Here is a 12432-nt window from a genome sequence, read left to right as displayed (position 1 = left end):
GCATTAAGTTTGATATTCCTCCATGTGAAGTATTCAGGTGATTCAGAAGGCTTTTGGGGACAATGCAATGAGTGAAATGCAAATAAAAGTGTAGTACAAATGCTTCAAAGATGGTTGAGGATCTGTTAAAAGTGATCCATATTCTGGAAGGCCTGCAACAAGCAGAACTCATGAGAAGGTTGAACACGTATGGGCTGCAATCAACAAAAACTGGCAGCTGACAGTGTGAGAACTAGAAGCTAATCTGGGAATTCCAAAAACTACTGTGTATGAGACTTTGACTCAAGATTTTGGCATGAAATGTGTTATGGCAAAATTCATTCCTTGGCTTCTGCTACCAGAGCAGGGAGAACATCCTGCTGCAGTTGCTAATGACTTGATTCAAAAAGCTATCAATGAACCAAGTTTTGCACGCTGCAACTTGTGGCTTTTCCCAAAACTAAAATCACCTTTGAAAGGGAGGAGATTTCAGACTGTCAATGCGATTTAGGAAAATACAGTGACACAATTGATGGTAATTCCAACAAAGTATTTTGGAAAGTGTTTTGAACAGTGGAAGAGATGCTGGGGAAACTGTGTGAGGTTCCAAGGTGCCTTCTTTGAAGGGGACTGAGGTGTCATTGTCCTATGTACAATGTTTCTTGTATCTTGTAGCTTCTTCAATAAATGTCTCTATTTTACATGGTGCGTGTCTGGATACCTTCTGGACAGACCTCATACTACTATTCCTCAGTGTTTTCTTCTAGGTATTGTGTTTTCTAGTGTGGACAATATCACAATAAACATTCTGAACATCATCATTTGGATTTATATGTCCCTAAAAACACTTTAAAATATATAATACATATAAAACCTATTGGGTGTCCTAAGGAAATGCTAAGGTCACATTTTTCAAATAAGAATTATACTGAATAGAGTTTCCCTTTTGTTTTTGTTGTCAGGGAGCACAAAATAAAATGCAATGCTCAAATATACCAATTATACTAACCTAGATTTCATATACATGTATAATTTTTGATAGAATAAAAATATTCATCTTTAATAAGATTCATCATTTCTTTTAGGGCAGTAGGACAGTTATTAATTTAAATAAATGTAATTAGCACTTTCAAAAGAGAAGATTCCAAAGCTGACAGAGTTCCTTTTAATGCATGCCAATAAAATTATAATTAAGTTAGGAAGCTAAAGCTCAGCAAATATATTGTTATTTAAATACCAACAGAAATTTTCCTTATTATTCTGTTACTAGAGATTTGTTCCATTCTACCTCAAAGCAGTGGTTTTTATTATATCATGGCACACATATTACTAAAATTCTGCAGCACACCAAAAACATATGTTTTTTTTTGCTGATCTGACAAAAAAATAGCATACTTTTTTTTTCCATTTACACCGGATAGCTATTATTGTATAGGCTATTGTTGTTTTCTTTTTATTTGACAATCTAAGGGAAAAAGGCCAGTGCCCCTAACTAAATAGTCAGGTATTGCGTGTTTTAAAAATTATTGGGGCTTACGAGCGTGCCATAGAACACCAGTTGAAAATCACTGCCTTAAAGCATTCCCCTATGAAGAGTTTAAATCCATGTTAAGTGAAGGACATTAAATTAAGAGCAAATTTCTGCAAAGGGGAAAGAGGTGACTATAGGAGGACGATAAATAGAAATGAAAAGAAGAAACAAAGATGGCGACAGGGAAGCTTTGTCCTGGTGAGAGCATCTACTTTGGCAGATTGTCATAGAGTGGGTTATAATATGGTGACTTTTTTTTTTAATATTTTATTTATTTATCTTTAGAGGGGAAGGGAAGGAGAGAGGGAGAGAAACATCAATGTATGGTTGCCTTTCATGAATACTCTGCTGAGAACTGGCCTGCAGGGAACTGGCCTGCAACCCAGGCATGTGCCCTGACTGGGAATGGAACCAAGATTGTCTGGTTCTCAGGCCCGCGCTCAATCCACTGAACTACACCAGCCAGGGCAATATGGTGACTTCTAAGTAAAATCAAGCTTTAATTTGTATCGATTACCACACAAGGACTGCCTTTCCTCTGCAAAGGAAACATTCAGATTCACTCAGATAAGTGATAAGATTAGGGAGGGAAAGGAAAAAGGTGAGAATTACTCTATCCATTCCCAGTATCCCAGATATGAATGTGAGATACTGTCGGACAGAAATTTGTCTGCTCAGATTTGAACTGATGAAGACAGGAAGGCAGGAAATGTAGACAACCAAGCAGTTCCCATAGCAACTCCCAGCAATTCTTAGGAGATTTGACCCAAAGCCTTGTCTCACCAATAACTAACTTAAGCCCAGAGGATAGAAATAGAAGGCTTTGAAGCATTTTCTGCCTTCCAGGTGCCTTTTTGCTTGCAGTTAGTTAATGCTAGGAACACTTCTATCCTTCAAGAATGGTAAAAGTAGATAACCTGAGACCACAAAATAAATTTGAGATGGACAATTTAAGGTAAATCTTAAGAATACAGACCTTGCAAGCCTCATACCTCATGTTACTTCATAATCCAGGTAGAACGAACCTCATGGACAGAGAACTCTTCAGATGTAGTCCTTTAGTATGTCCATTCCTATTGCAGAAGAAATAAGTGGCTTTTGCCCTGACTGGTGTGGCCCAAAGGATTGAGCACAGGCCTACAAATCAAAAGCTCACAGGCTTGATTCCCAGTCAGGACACATACCTGGGTTGCAGGCCAGGTCCCAACTAGGGGTCATGTGAGAGGCAGCTGACTGATGTTTCTCTTCCTCTCTTTCTCCTTCCCTTCCCCTCTCTCTAAAAAATAAAATCTTTATTTAAAAAAGAAATAACTGGCTTTCATTTGGGGAATGATTTATGTCTGGAGCAAGTTCTTTTTGTACTAAGGCTCAACCAGCGGAAAGCATATATATTAAATAGGTAGGTAATCAATGCATTTGTAAACAAGTGACAATGATTCTGCTTAGCAAAATTCTGCTTAGAAAATTCTGCTTAGAAAATCTCAGAATTAAAATTTTTCAGCTGAATAAGATAGAATAATTGTTCTAGTCCAGTAGTTCTCAGTAAATTAAAAAAAAAAAAATCTGATGTGGTAAGCAGATCATGGGCCCCAATGATGTCCACTTTCTAATTCCTGGAACCTGAGAATATGTTATGTCCTGTGGCAAGGGGGTATTAAAAATTGCAGATGAAATTCAGGTTGTTAATCAGCTGACCTTCAAATAGAAAGATTGTCCTTGATTATCTGGCTGAGCCCAGTGCAATCACAGGGGTCCTTTAATGTGGAAGAGGAAGGCAGTAGAGGAAGCCAGTAAAGGAAGTCAGTAAAAGCAGATTTGAAGAGGTCACAGTTGGCTTTGAAGATGGAAGAAGGGGCCATGTCAAGGAAGACAGGAAGCCTCTGGAAGCTAGAAAAGGCAAAGAAACAGTTTCTCCTCCAGAGCTTCCAGAAGAGTGTAGCTCAGCCAACACCCAACTTTAGCACAGAGAGACCCATTTCAAACTTCCGATTTCCAGAACTGTAAGATAATAAATTTGCCTTGTTTTAACCTAATAGGTTTGTGGTGATTTATTACAGCAGGGATAGGAAAGTAATACACCTGGGAACTTGTTAAAAATGCAAATTCTCTAGCTCTCCAAACTCACTGGATCAGAAACTCCGGGGGGTAGGGTTCAACAAAGAGCATTTTAAGAAACCATCAAGATGAATCTGATGCATGTTAACATTTGAGAACTACTTATCTAATTCAACTCCCTCTGAGACCAAAAATAGTGACTGATTTGCTAATGTCAAGGGGCTCATTAGTGGCAGAACTGAAACTGGACCTAGATTTCTGGGTTTTTTAAAATATATATCAGTTATTTTATGCCTTCTTATACGTGTACTACTATTTAGCCTATACCAGATGTTTTTCAACAATGAAATGAGACTAAGTCTCTTTAGACCAAAAATTTCAGTAATATGTAGGTAAAAATGCTTCGAATAAAATAAACTGTTATTTTTATTTAGCTTATTAGTGGTACTATTATAATGGAATTTATATACAACTGGGGTAATGTGCTCAGCAAGCTATTCTACCTCTTCTCATGCTGCTATAATCTGTCTCTTCTTCAAATGTCACCCATGGGTATGGTACGTAACCCACACCTAGCCAAATAATATCTAATTCCCCTGGATTGCGTTGCAGGAGGATCGGATGACCCCAGGCTAGTGTTGCTCCTTTAGATTGCTACATACTGATTGGGCAAAGAAGCTCTTTCCACTGTGATTGCTAAACTCTGTCATTTGGAGAAATTCTATCTGCAGAACAAAGTCCAGCCTAGATAGACATGACAGCTGGATAGGTGGGCAGATGAATGGATGGATAGATGAATAGATAAATGGGTGAATGGATGGATAAAGATGGTAGCAAGAAGCAGAGAAAGACTTCTGGAAGCAAGTGTTTTGGTTCCAGTTCTTGAGGCCTTGGGTCCTATACTGTAACTTTAGTTCTATGAGCTATACCTATCTTCCTCCAAGATACATAAGCAATAAATGCCTCTTTTTGCTTAAACTGCCTAAATTGAGTTTCTGTCACTTGCAGCCCAAAGAGTTTGAAATATGTAGCATTCTTTTTAAATACAATACTGTTCTTTAACACCAAAATGTTCCCTTTCATACTGACAATTCTCTTTGTCATCACTTCATAGCAGTTTCAATCTGCACTCCTGCCACTCTTGGAAGGCAATGTGCTGAGGATCAATTTTCAGGCTTCTGGGCCTCATCTGGATGCCCCCCACTTGCTACTCTCTTCCACACAGTTCTCACTAGTCTTCCCTCCCCTCCAACTGCATCAACAATTTCCCTAGTCAACCAATGGTATGGCACCAAACCTCACAATGAGGTTTTTCTCTGTCTCCTATAACTTCCACCTATGAACATTTCTACAGTTCCCAGTGATATCTACAAGTATACCTGTAATTATCCTTTGAAAACTCATTGAGCATCCTATTTTCATAAAGTTATTCTGGACCTTCTAGGTTAAGAGAAATACCAATAAGAATTACAGCTTTCCAGCCCTGGCTGGTATAGCTCAGTGGATTGAGCTCGGGCCTGCAAACCAGACAATTGAGGTTCGATTCCCAGTCAGGGCACATGCCTGGGTTGCAGGCTGGTTCCCTGCAGGCCAGTTCCCAGCAGGGAGTGTGCAAAGGGCAACCATGCATTGATGTTTCTCTCCCTTTCTCCTTCCCTTCCCCTCTAAAGATAAATAAATAAATTTAAAAAAAAAGAATTACAGCTTTCCTATGATATTTAGTGTAAATTTGACTGAAGCCAGATGCTACCTGAAACTGAAGCTATAACAGTGCTTGGATGATGTTCTACTGTGTGAATGACACAAGGGTTTGATTTGGAAACTATGCCTAGTGGGAAAGTGCCTGTGTAACAGAGATCATCGTGAAGCCTCTCAAGCTGATGGGGAAAGAACTGAGCTTAGAAATAATGTTCTATTGACTAAAAAGATATGTCTAGTGGAAGAAAGGAAGGGAGGGAGGGAGGGAGGGAGGGAGGGAGGGAGGAAGAAAGGAAATTTTTCACTGACCAAGCAAAGAAGAAAGAGAATGAGGAAGGTCGGTTTTTTATTGTGGTTCCTGAAAAAAAGAAACCATCCTTATAGATGTGAAATGTTTTCAAGGAGAATAAAGAGTATCATAGTTTAAGGTGAACACTAGAGATGGGTAAATTCACCAAAAATGTATAAACAAATATACCACACAGAATGTTATGGTATAACGCAACTACCTTCTAGACTGAAACAAGCATTTGTCTTAAGTAATTATCTAAGGTCATAACACGGAGAGAGAAATTCATCCTAAGCTCTCTCCCCTTATAACCCATGTTCTAGAAGGGAACGATAGCTCTCCCAAGTCCAGGGAGAACATATGTCTTTTTTATGCAACATCCATTTCCCCAACATGTTCCTTGGGCCTAATGAAAAACTGCATCTGCCACATGTCTGGGTTCACCCCAGCAGTCTGCATCATCAAGGCTTCTTCCATTACAAGCCTGTCTTTAAAATATGGTTTCTGAGTCCTGAGGGCTAATTAAGCACAGCTGGGCCTACATCAGCCCCACTCAAGTGTGACGATTAAACTGGCAAGAAAAAAATCAATCATCATTAATCACCAGATCCATGTAGTGACTTTTAGAGGTGCTAAATGGGTTGAGCAGGGCAATGGTGATACTTTGATGCTTTTCATTGAGCAACCAAATGGTTAAAGTGAGAGAGAGCATGCATTCCTCCTAGAATGAATAACCTGGGTGGGAACATCAGATGTTCATGTGTTTACGGAACAAGCAGATCTAGTTAGAGGGGGGAATAAAGTGCTTATAGTTTCCCATACATTGCACTCCCTCCAATTATGGCTCACTGTTAGGGCCGGGGGAAATGCATATATAACTATTGCCACTACTTCTCATCTGAATGGTACCTCTGTTAAAGTTCAAGATATCTCTTTTAGAGTGAATATATATATATATATATATATATATATATATTCACTTGGAAAGTGTTTTCATTGAGCAAACATTTTCTCTTTTATTGCACGATTCCCTACAGCCTTTGCCTTATGATGCTTTGAGAGTGTACGCCTTTTCCAAAAATAGTTTTTAGCAAACCATTCACTGTAAAGGAGTCTGGTTTTCACCAACCTCATTTAATTTGGCAAAACCATCTCCCTTTTTAAGGAAAGTGGTATAAACCTTTCAGATCTCCATAAGGAGAACAATTAGTACTAAGCTTATTATTGCTTTGTATAATGTTCAGTTCAGGTTTGTTTTCCTGTTTTTAATTCCCTTCTGTTTCACCGGCCAAGTACGCTGGCTGTGAAAGCTGTGGAAATATTTTATTGTGCTCACAATGAGATTTGCTTATCAAATAAAGGAACCCAGTCTCTCATTTCATCGCTGGACATTAGTTTAGAAGCCGTTTGTCCCCTGCCCTGTGGTAAAGAATACAAGGTGGGGTGTTACTGTTTTCCCAAAATGAAGCAAGCTCTGGTGTTCTTCCTGGTGCAAAATGAGTGCAGGGATTAATTTAGGCAACAACAAGCCACACTGCCTTTCTCACACTCCAGCTGAAAACAGTATCAGCATAGGGAGCTCATTTGCAGGCCAGTTTGAGAAGCAAGAAGTACAATAATAGGAAAACAGCCTTAAGCAGGTGAAGCAATTTTCACTTTGCATCCAGAAACTTAAAGGTTTGTGTCCACTATAAACTTACCATGTAATTTGTCCTGTTCTTGGGTCCCTCTTTGAGGATTCTTTGCTGGAGAACTAGCCTAGGAGAAGGTCAACTATAAATCCCAAGCAATACAGTAACCCACTCTGAACCTTCTTTCTTTCATTCCCAGTGCATCACCACTCTCCTCAATAAACTTCGGAATTGCTTGAAGGAAAACAAATAGTGACTAGCATCTAAGGTTAAATTTTCTTTTTCTTTTTTTTAAAGTCAGAATAGCATATGGAAAAAATAAAAACTGGTCTTTTCGGTGTCTGTTCCCCTTTACCCTCCTGGAAGCAGCAACTTTAGAGAAAAGAAGCACAATAGGGATGAGGTGGTGGCTGGGATGGAAGAGAAGCAACAGCCCCAAGAAAAGGTGGAAGAAGAAGGGAATGACAAGAAAAGAGAACAGAGGATCCTGTAAAGCAGACCTAAAAGGAAAAGGCCTGGACAAAAATCATAAAGAGAGTCGAGATGGTCTATGGTTTCTCTGTTCCTTCCCTACCTCTCATTACTCTTAACAATGCTTAGACACCCAGCAGTCTCCTCTCCCTGACCTAGTCCCCCTGTCTAGACAACACCCAGAGCTCTCAGAGACCCATCCACATCAAAGCATCATGCACATTGTCATCGGTTCACTAGACTGAATGTTTATGGTCTAGCTGACCCCTCTGTATTCCTCATAGCCTCTAGCATAGTACAGATGGGGCAAGTACTCAGTATACACTTAAAGAAAACTACTAAATAATGAGGACTTGTGGATTACTATGTAACTTTAGAAGGATTTTATAAGGATTTTTATACCTTCATCACTCTGATTTTCCTGAAAGAAATGATAGGTAATAGGCAGGCCCTGAAGTAAATATCATGGTTGTTTAGGGTTTGGGAGGATCTTCAATTTCCACCAACGTAATCACCTACTCAGCAGCCCTAGGGGAAAGGAAGGCAACAAAAGCTCAAGTTGGATAATAGTAGGTGGCTAGTTCTGGGCTGGCCCGATCTCTCTCTCTCTTCCTCACACACACACACACACACACACACACACACACACACACACATACACACACACCATCCAGTGTTCCCCTATCACAATGGATTAATATCAGAAATTTTAAGGCATGTCACTGAAGGTTTTGAATACCCTAGGACTGCTAATACCTTAAGTTGTCAGTCATTGTATATCACAGTGTGTGTGTGGTTTCTGGACATGTTCTGATAAAGAGGAGGGAAGTGAATGGCAGGTACCATCAATCTAATTTAGAGTCATACAGTAATAGGTTAGAACTCAAGATAGGAAAAGAAAAATGTTCAGATGCCCTTCGGGCAAGCTGTCCCAGTGTCATCTTCCAACCTAGGAAATCACCGGCTGGTTAAAACAAACTCTCACCCAAAACCTGCGAGGCTGACACTCGCTCAGTCACTCCGAATGGCTGTTTCTGAGTCTCATGAACAAGATACCTCTGTGTTTCTGGCAATGCAGGTGACCCACATGAAGAGCGCCAGCTGTGTCAAAAAGCTGCCTCACCACCTGAACCCATGTTCTCCATCAGCAGGTTTTGCCAACAAGCTCATCTCCCAGGGCCTGGGCCTGGCAGAAAGTAAGCAGACACAGAAAGGAAGTGTAGGCAGTGGGTGAGCAAAAGCAGGAGAGAGTGATCCTGGATATTGGCCAGGCTGGGTTTCCTGAAGAAAACACCACCAAGATTCCAGCATTCAAAACAGGAAAGGCATAGATTGAAAGAAAAAAAGGCCACATACATGCATGTACACACACGCATAGGCACATACCCTGAGAATAAGAATAGCTCAGGAATAAAAAGAACTTTTAAGTGAGCACAGATGGCCAGGAGAAAAGTAACCGAGGCTTGAGATAGGAACCCAGAACCCCCCAGACACATATGACAAATGACAAATATCTAATCACTGACAGTTCCAGCTCCTAGCTCGTGGGAGGACCTAATGACTAGTAAGTAGAGGGAGGGGGCAGCCTGGCTGGGGCATCCGATCCAGGTACCATTTTTAGAAATCCCCCCTCAGTGCCTTCCTTGGTGAGTGCTTCAGGTTTCTGGCCACTGGCGTGGGTGCTAGATAATTGTAACCGGATGTTAGAATGGGACTCTTTACATCCCATTTGTCACTAAGCTCATATGACAAATACCAAAGCTACTGTGAGATACAACCTCCCACTAGCAGAATTTATAATAGCAATAGCAACATAGGGAACCTGTTCCACCAGTCTTGACCCCAGCCACTCACCTTGGGAAGATAAAGGGGAAAAGAAATTTGAGAGAGGACTGGTGAAGGGTTGTTTTTGGTTTTCTTCCCAGAAGAAAGCCATAGTGAATCCCTGTCACAGGTGGAACCCCACTGTGCAACCCAGGGGCATCTGTCCAATTGCCTTTAATGTGTTCTATATTCTGGACTCCAGATGCTGCGAGATATATGTAATGAAATATGAATGCTGCTTCCCACCCACCACCCCCTAGCACTGTTAAAAACCATAGCCTGGTTCCGCCGTACCATGGGTCCCTTAGGCAAAAAGGTGAGAGATACTGCCTTCACTCCACATGCCTGGTGAGGGAGTCTCCAAGGGTTCACTTCGCAGAGCTTTGAGGCAGATTTCCTGCCAATGACATACAAAAAGAACTGGTGCCTGATTCATTCCCAAGAAAGACAGAGCAGACTATGCACTGGAGCCCAACTCCAGCCCTCAAAATAAAAGAGTGAGAGGATGTGGCTGCCAGAAGCACGCAGAGCATGGAATCCACCTGCAACCCTAACATTCATCACAGCAAGTAGGGGGCTGCCGGGGAATATCAGATCGGGCTCAGAGAGCTGTAAACGAGAGGGGCATCGGGGAGCCTCCAAAATTCCTGGGAAAATGTTCATCATAGAGGTAGCTGGGACCCTCTGCAGGCCCAGAGGGCAGAAGCCTGACCAGCCAGGTAAAAACTGTTCTACTCCTTACATCTCCTTGCCCCCATTCTACCCGCCTCCCCCCAGCAGTATAACTTAAGCTAGCTCGGGGGAGAAGCTGAGCCTGGAGAGAAAAGCAGAAAAACCAAGAGGCTCCTCTTTACCACTAAGTGTCTATCTGAGGAAGGGGAAATTTTCAGCTGTATTAGTGTGCTACTACTATATAACAAATTACCACAATCTTAGCAGCTTAAAACAACACCCGCTTGTTAACCTCAGTTCTGTAGGTCAGAAGTTTAGTATTGCTAGGCTGGGTTTTCTGCTTAGAGTCTTACAAGCTAATATCAAAGTGTTAGCTAACTAGGCCCTAATCTTGAGGCTCTAGAAAAGATCCCACTTCCCAGTGTATTTGATCATTGAGAGAATTTAGCTCCATGTGACTGTATATCTGAAATCCCCATTTCCTAGTTGTTGGCCAGTAACCACTCTCAGCTCCTGTGTGTTTCTGGTTCTTGCACATGGCCTCATCTACCCACAAAGCCAACAGCAGTACATGGAACCCCTCTCACACTTAGAATCTCTCTTACTTCCCCTTCTACCAGCCAGGGAAAACTCTGCTTCACAGGCTTCATGTGATTAGAATCGGCCCACCGAGCTAATCTCCCTTTTGGCATATCAAATAACATAATCATGAAAATGATATAATATCGCCTTTCCAGATTTCACTCATACTCCAAGGGAAGGGGATTATATGAAACTAAGGGTAATGAGAGGTCATTTATAAATTTTCCTACCAGAAAAAAGTCAGGTCAGAAGTTTTGATTAGTCCTCAGGTTTGCACATCCAAATTACATCAAGAGTCTGTTTGCAACACAGAGGAATTGTGGTTGTCTGTTAGTGAAGAAAATTCTATTGTTCATGTAGTTTGTATGATGAGGGAGAGGAGGTAAAGTGGGAGGTTACAGATCAGCCTTTGTGTGCCCTCTTCCCCTCCCTTCCTGGACACTACCTGCAGAGATGGTGGCCATCTCTGACTCAGCATCATGGCCGCCTTCAGACCCCTCAGGAAACCCCAGACTGTCAAAAAGAGGACCAAGAAATTTATCTAGCACCTGTCAGACCAGTATGTCAAAATTAAGTGCGACTGGTGGAAACCCAGATGCATTGACAACAGGGTGTGCAGAAGGGTCAACGCACAGAGCTTGAAGCCCAATGTTGCTTATGGGGCAACAAGAAAACAAAGCAGATGCTACCCAGTGGCTTCCAGGAGTTCCTGGGCCACATCAAGGAACTTGAAGTGCTGCTGATGTGCAACAAGGCTTACTGTGCTCAGATTGCTCACAGTGCCTCCTCCGGAACCACACAGCCACTGTGGAAAGAGCAGCCCAGCTGGGCACTGGGGTCACCACTCCCAGTGCCAGGCTGCGCAGTGAAGACAGTGAGTAGACAGATTGTGTGAACATTGCATTGATATTAATAAAAAGCATAAAATTCTGCCAAAAAAAAAAAGACAGGGAGGTTATCGCCAATGAATAGCTGCAGTGAAATAAGGCCTCAAGGGTTCTGTTTGCATCATAAGTTGTACTTGCTGGACATATAGGTTATACAGGGAACATAACCCTAAAGAAAGGTAGGGATGAGTCAAACCAAAATAATGTGTGCTAATGGTGGGAATACCAGAGGAATATTACTGACAGAAGTAAAGTGGAACTCCCTACTTCAGAGGGAAGATCCCAATGGCCATGAAAGGCATGTTAGGTGAATCCTTGTACACCACAGGGAGAAACGTCATTATGTCACAAGAGCCCTAGAGTATACGACAAGACATTTATTCCTAGTCCCTTGTAGTATAAACTCCCTAGACTTCAGTGTCCTACCAGGAAAGAACAACAAAAATGCATGGAGTAGGATGGCATAAACTCTAAAATAGTGTGCAAACTGGAGCCCCATATGCTCCCGCAGACCCACAGATGTGTTTTGTTTGGCCCATGCAGTGTTTTAAAATATATAATATCATATCATTTAATGCCAACATTTAAATTTTTTTCTCCTTTAAAAATAAAATCCAGATGCCCAGCTTCTCTCGAAACCCAGAAAGATTTGGAAACAGTAGGCCTGCCCTCAGGGCGGCAACACTTGTCTCTAGCTCTGCATCCACAGCCCTGATCATACTCGGGAGTGAGCACTGCAGTCCCAGCTTCCCCTCCGGGTGGGCTTCAGCTTCATCTTCTGCCAGGCCTCAGTGGGCTCTGTTGGCATCCACG

General features: G+C 41.7%; 1 pseudogene; it reads left to right on the top strand.

The window, feature by feature from the left end:
• Positions 1–11211: 11211 nt before the first annotated feature.
• LOC119055410 (60S ribosomal protein L32-like) lies at positions 11212–11614 on the top strand (annotated as a pseudogene).
• Positions 11615–12432: the final 818 nt, after the last annotated feature.

Source organism: Artibeus jamaicensis, unplaced genomic scaffold (assembly GCF_021234435.1).
Source record: "Artibeus jamaicensis isolate MK-2021 breed Jamaican fruit bat unplaced genomic scaffold, CSHL_Jam_final scaffold_1964, whole genome shotgun sequence".
Classification (NCBI taxonomy): Eukaryota; Metazoa; Chordata; class Mammalia; order Chiroptera; family Phyllostomidae; genus Artibeus; species Artibeus jamaicensis.
This window is presented reverse-complemented; position numbering and strand designations above follow the sequence as displayed.